We start from the raw sequence: 6,872 nt of genomic DNA on the forward strand, positions 1-6,872 counted from the left end.
TATATATATAGGGGTTATTATAGCACAATTCTATAATAAGAGGTTATTATAGCATCCAATCTCCCCCCAACCATCCCCCCATCCGGACCTCACTAATTTCCAAAGCCTGGCTACGGCCATGGTCCGCAACATGTCTTACCGCAGCAAATTTAGGTGTTGGGGTGAAGACCTTGTGTTGCGGTAGAGACAAGTTCAAGGTTACTATGTTAAATTACAAATATTCAGTCTATATGTTTACTGTTTCTTTTATTGTTGTTCTCTACAGTAGCCTGTTTTTTATTTCATGGCACTTTAACATTGTGTCCTTACCGGCACAAGATGTCATTACTGCAGCTCTGCCTTATTTTATTTATTTATTTATTTTTCATATTTTTATTTGCAAAAAAATATTTAACACTTAAGTTGAGATGATTTACACATTGAAATTGCAACATCTATCATAAAAAGCTAAATATATTATCTTTAGTGCAGTGGTCTCAAACTCAATTCCTGGAGGGCTCTGCAGAGTTTGGCTCCAACCAGCTCCAAATCACCCCTGCTTGGAAGTTTCTAGTGATCCTGAAGACCTTGATTAGATGGATCAGGTGTGTTTGATTAAGGTTGAAGCGAAACTGTGCAGAGCTGTGGCCCTCCAGTAATTGAGTTTGAGACCAGTGCTTTAGTGTGTATGGAAACAATTGACATTTAACGTCACTGTCTAAATTTTACATGGCATAGAGAAAACCATGAAATCCCCTATTTTGTATTACTATTTTTTTTAATATCAGTATTTACAAAACTGCACAAAATTTGAAAAAGCTATTGAAACATATTACATTTTTATAGAAATTAAAAAGGAAAAATGTATATAATGAATTGTAAGGACATTTTGTAAGAAGAAGAGCTTGTTTTAACAAACCACCAATAGAAGGTGACCAATTACCAGTAGAGACCAACAAGGTCCATTACAGTTTCCAGTAAAACCAATACAAGTCCCATTATAACCAGTAAAACCATTACAAATTTTGTAATGGTGTCTATTGTTTTTTTTCAGCAGGGTAGGAGGCCAGAAATGGATGACGAGAGGTTCATCCTCAGAGTTGAAAAACACATATTGTTATATGACACCACAAATCCTTTTTACAAGGACAATTCCAAAAAGGACAAGGCGTGGAGAGTTTAATTGCAGGAGTTGTATGAGTGGAATAAACAGAATTAAACCAGAAAAAAAAAAATCAAGAAATACAATGTTGGACAGGCAAATCACATTGTCTTGTGAATCCTGTCACCTCGCTTCTAAAATCCTTTTTGTTTGAGTTGGCACAGCGTGGAGGATGGAACAAAACCTCGTCTGAGCCTTAGGGGCGCAACTGCACATTTGCCGAGGGGTATGCAAGATCAGTGTTGGAGCCCCCCTTAATTCTAGTGGCCCCTAACACTAACTCCCACAGAAAACTTTCTGCAAGTCAGTGACCAAAATCCCATTAATTAGCTTGTTCATGGAAGGATCATCAGGAGTGAAAAAAAGTAGAAGGGGTGGGGTTGTTAATCAGTACGATTAACTCCTGATGGCAGACCCAAGACAGTAGAACACATTTTTTTTTATTCATTTTTATTTTTATTATGTAACATTGCTCACTTTTTTAGTTAGGTAATTTGAATATACATATTCTATATATATATATATATATATATAAATCATTAATTTGCCTCAAAGTTATTCATATTTTTGCACATTTTTATATAAAATGAGAACACTGTAATCTGTAAGTAAAATTTACTTTAAATAACATCGGCATTTTTTTCATTTTTACTTATAGAGATAGTTCATTGAAAATTGGCCATGCTAAGTTGAAGATTTCACTCGGCAGAAAAACAAATAGGCCTACTTTTAAAATGAATGCCGTGGTTCCCACTATGACCACTAGATGGCATTTATTGTCTAATTTACCATTTCCACTTTGTACTATAGTTCTTTTCACGTGTTTTGCTAGTGGATTTATATTTAGACAGAAATTCACAATTATAGCATTTTAAAATCAAATTTTTTGTCAAAATTCAGCATTGTTTTGAAGTAGCAAGAGTTTTCAACTCATTGGATCTACTTGAATCACAGATGGCCTATTTTGAATTCAAAATGGAAATTTTCAGTGAAAGGTGGCTAGTTTGTATTGTTTACAGTCTTATCAGTTTCTCTAAAATGTAAATCAAATGCACATTCACAAAGGTGTTTTATTTCTTTTTTAGCAATAGAGATACTCAGAAATGAACTGATATTTGCCCTCTTCGGCATATAATTAAAATATAATTTATTCATGTGATGCAAAGCTGAATTTTCAGCATCATTACTCCAGTCTTCAGTGTCACATGATCCTTCAGAAATCATTCTAATATGCTGATTTTTTTATCAGTGTTGAAACTGTTGTGCTGCTTAATATTTTTTTGGAACCTGTGATACTTTTTTCTTTGATTAATAAAATACCCTCTTCGGCAGTGGCAGTGCCAGGATGTTTTCATAGGGGTGGCCAGGAAGGGGCCAGCAACCACAGAAATCTTCATTATTTCAATATACAGGTGCATCTCAATAAATTAGAATGTCGTAGAAAAGTGAATTTATTTCAGTAATTCAACTCAAATTGTGAAACTCGTGTATTAAATAAATTCAATGCACACAGACTGAAGTAGTTTAAGTCTTTGGTTCTTTTAATTGTGATGATTTTGGCTCACATTTAACAAAAACCCACCAATTCACTAGCTCAACAAATTAGAATATGGTGACATGCCAATCAACTAATCAACTCAAAACACCTGCAAAGGTTTCTTGAGCCTTCAAAATGGTCTCTCAGTTTGGTTCACTAGGCTACACAATCATGGGGAAGACTGCTGATCTGACAGTTGTCCAGAAGACAATCATTGACACCCTTCACAAGGAAGGTAAGCCACAAACATTCATTGCCTAAGAAGCTGGCTGTTCACAGAGTGCTGTATCCAAGCATGTTAACAGAAAGTTGAGTGGAAGGAAAAAGTGTGGAAGAAAAAGATGCACACCGAGAGAACCGCAGCCTTATGAGGATTGTCAAGCAAAATCGATTCAAGAATTTGGGTGAACTTCACAAGGAATGGACTGAGGCTGGGGTCAAGGCATCAAGAGCCACCATACACTCAAGGAATTTGACTACAGTTGTCGTATTCCTGTTGTTAAGCCACTCCTGAACCACAGACAATGTCAGAGGCGTCTTACCTGGGCTAAGGAGAATAAGAACTGGACTGTTGCCCAGTGGTCCAAAGTCCTCTTTTCAGATGAGAGCAAGTTTTGTATTTCATTTGGAAACCAAGGTCCTAGAGTCTGGAGGAAGGGTGGAGAAGCTCATAGCCCAAGTTGCTTGAAGTCCAGTGTTAAATTTCCACAGTCTGTGATGATTTGGGGTGCAATGTTATCTGCTGGTGTCGGTCCATTGTGTTTTTTGAAAACCAAAGTCACTGCACCCGTTTACCAAAAAATTGTGGAGCACTTCATGCTTCCTTCTGCTGACCAGCTTTTTAAAGATGCTGATTTCATTTTCCAGCAGGATTTGGCACCTGCCCACACTGCCAAAAGCACCAAAAGTTGGTTAAATGACCATGGTGTTGGTGTGCTTGACTGGCCAGCAAACTCACCAGACCTGAACCCCTCAGAGAATCTATGGGGTATTGTCAAGAGGAAAATGAGAAACAAGAGACAGAAATGCAGATGAGCTGAAGGCCACTGTCAAAGAAACCTGGGCTTCCATACCACCTCAGCAGTGCCACAAACTGATCACCTCCATGCCACGCCGAATTGAGGCAGAAATTAAAGCAAAAGGAGCCCCTACCAAGTATTGAGTACATATACAGTAAATGAACATACTTTCCAGAAGGCCAACAATTCACTAAAAATGTTTTTATGAAGTATTCTAATTTGTTGTGAATTGGTGGGTTATTGTTAAATGTGAGCCAAAATGATCACAATTAAAAGAACCAAAGACCTCAGTCTGTGTGCATTGAATTTATTTAATACACAAGTTTCACAATTTGAGTTGAATTACTGAAATAAATGAACTTTTCCACGACATTCTAATTTATTGAGATGCACCTGTAGAAATGTAGCCTATTTGACTATATTGGACTGTTTCAGTGCCTAAAACACAACTGAAAACAATTAATTTGAGAATTTGTGAAGTTGTGAATTAGATCAGGTAATTGAGTGAATATGACCATTTTTATATTATTTTTGTATTACCTTCAGGTATTTTAATAAAAGGGCTCACTCTAGCTTTATTGCTCAGTCAGCTTGGTTCTGGGTCTCAACACTCCAAAAGCTTGTTCTCCATCATTGCATAAGCCTACTCATGGATGAGACATAGCAGACAGTTCAAAGTTTAGTCACCCTTCTTCACTCAATTTTATGTAATCAGTGAACTCTGAAAAAAAAAAACAGTCAATGTTTAACACTATTAGTTGTCCAAATGAATTCATTTTGTCAAACCTAAATCGAGCTCTGTACAAAGGAAAACAAAAGGAGTACAAAGGATTCTCTCTTGAATCCCCATCTGCAATAATGTGAAAAGGGGCGGAAGTCAACAGCACATAAATGCCAGAATGTAAAATAAGTTATTTTATGCATTTAAATATTGTTTCATTTTCGTTCTGTTCAAATGAAAGAAAAATTCAAGAGTTCACACTTACATAAATTTAGCACGAGTAACGTAATGCGTATTTGGCGAGTATGGTAATTCGTTGTTGGTGTACTGTCCTGGGGAAGGGCTCCGAGCTCAGGAATTGCCCGAACCCAGAGTACCCCCCTAGTGTCTTGAGAACTTTAGTGATAATAGTGGAGAAGGGGTGGTTCTGTTAATAGACTGCATACCCCATTTTTGCACCACTGAGTGTAAATAAGGGGTAACTGGTAATGTTGAATTATTATTATTTTTTTTAATGCTTAAGTGTCTTGTTAATACTGCAAATGCATTTTTAAGAAGAGGCTTTCAAAAATGATGCACTAGGCCTATATTTTAAGGTAAATCTAGCATATTATTTTTTTTCAGTGTGTACATTCTGTCTGTCATATCTTGCAAGTCAGACAAAAGATAATCAGAGGAAACACTATGAAAACCTCCTCAGTATATTTGCAGACTCAGGGATCTCAGTGAAAGAAAGTACTGGAAAGTACTTTCTGAGTGGAGAGCTTAGCTCCTTTTTACGCATTGCCTCAAAGATATCTTCCATCAAATTGTCTTTGCCATTTTGCACTATTAGTGCAAGCTGTATAACTGCTTCTGGGTGACAGCATTTCAAAAGATGATGTAAATGCTGCCGATCTATTACTCCTTGAGTTTGTGTTTCGTTTCCAGATGTTGTATAGAGAAAAGTCTATGACATTTAATGTCCACTTGCTACATCATTTGCCAGTGAGCGGGAAAAACTGGGGACCTCTTTGGGCACATTCAGCCTTTAACTTTGAAAATGGCAATGCACAGCTTGTAGAACTTTTTTAAAATGCCAGGGGAGCACCACTTGAAATCGTTAACAAGTTCATCATGAGTATAACTCTTCCAATGTTAGCCAGCCCAGTCACAATCAGTGAGCGCACCCTCACGTTTTGTAGAGATGTGGCTGAAAAATGCATGATGTCTGTGTACTTGGCTCTGCTGTAGTATTGTCACTCAGTCTTGAGGAGGAAGTTGCTGTGAGGCAAATTATTCAAAATATGCCTGTCGGTATGGAGTGCAACATTTACTGCAGACTAATTGTGAATTCTGAGGTCATTCACTCCACAGATTGCCTAAGACCAGTCAGGTCAAATGACACTGTAGTGCTTTTGAAGGATGAAACGTTTGGCATTGTCAACAAGATCTTAACTTTGTGTATTGATGAGTCAGAGAGCTGCATTGTGCTGTTAAAAGAAATCTGTCCTGTTGATGTGCCCCGTTTGCAGAATGGGAGATCATGGATTTTTCTTCCCCACATTTTAGAATGCTCTTCTCATTTAGGTAAATTACGAGCAGTTCCCCCAATCGAAATAGGGAACAAATGCTTGCACATTAACTTCACTATAATGAAAACTACATCTGTGTGTTTCCAAACACTATTGAAAGGGACATTTAATTACATATATGGAAAAATTACTGCAAAATTGCTGTAAAAAGTTAGCTTGCACATGTATCATTTTATCACTCTTATGATAATTTTGTAGTATTTTACTTACAGTATTTAGGCTAACTCACATTTACTATTTTTACTCTGTACTTGCTCTGTATTTATTTTTTATCCTACCAATGTACTTATAATCATTTCAAATATTTGTTTGTTGAGTTTAATACTGTATGTAGTGAGCATATGGCCTCTGTGGACCTCTGTCTTGTTACATCTTAAAACTATAGAATGATAAGATCACTACATTCAATTCTGCTATATTTCCCAATTATTTGTGTGTGAGTCAATCTGTCTTTCTGTCTGTTTGTGCCAGGATACAGTTTTGTTCCCTTAAAGGAGATTTAAACTGCTGTTTTAGGTCATTCCATTTGTGTTAAAGGTGACAGTGGGCCATACAGTATGTTTTGGGTGAGCTGATACTGTTTTTGCAAAATGTGAAAAAGCACTTTCCCCCAAAAAATGTGCATACCTGTAACTCAAGAAGCATTAAAGATGCTCAAAACTAAAACTAATAATAATAATAATAATAATAATTTTAGGCCGTGGTTCTTTAAAAAAAATCTATCTTGTTTCCAACTATTTCTAACTTCATGATTCCCCAGCTCAGCCCAGCTGGTCCACCAGCTACAACCAGCTTTGACCAGCTAATAACCAGCTTGAACCAGCTACCATTTTAAGCTGGTATTAGCTGGATTTTCCAGTAAAAAAATATAAATTGCAAT

The sequence above is a fragment of the Onychostoma macrolepis genome, chromosome 07, assembly GCF_012432095.1.
Source record: "Onychostoma macrolepis isolate SWU-2019 chromosome 07, ASM1243209v1, whole genome shotgun sequence".
Taxonomy (NCBI): domain Eukaryota; kingdom Metazoa; phylum Chordata; class Actinopteri; order Cypriniformes; family Cyprinidae; genus Onychostoma; species Onychostoma macrolepis.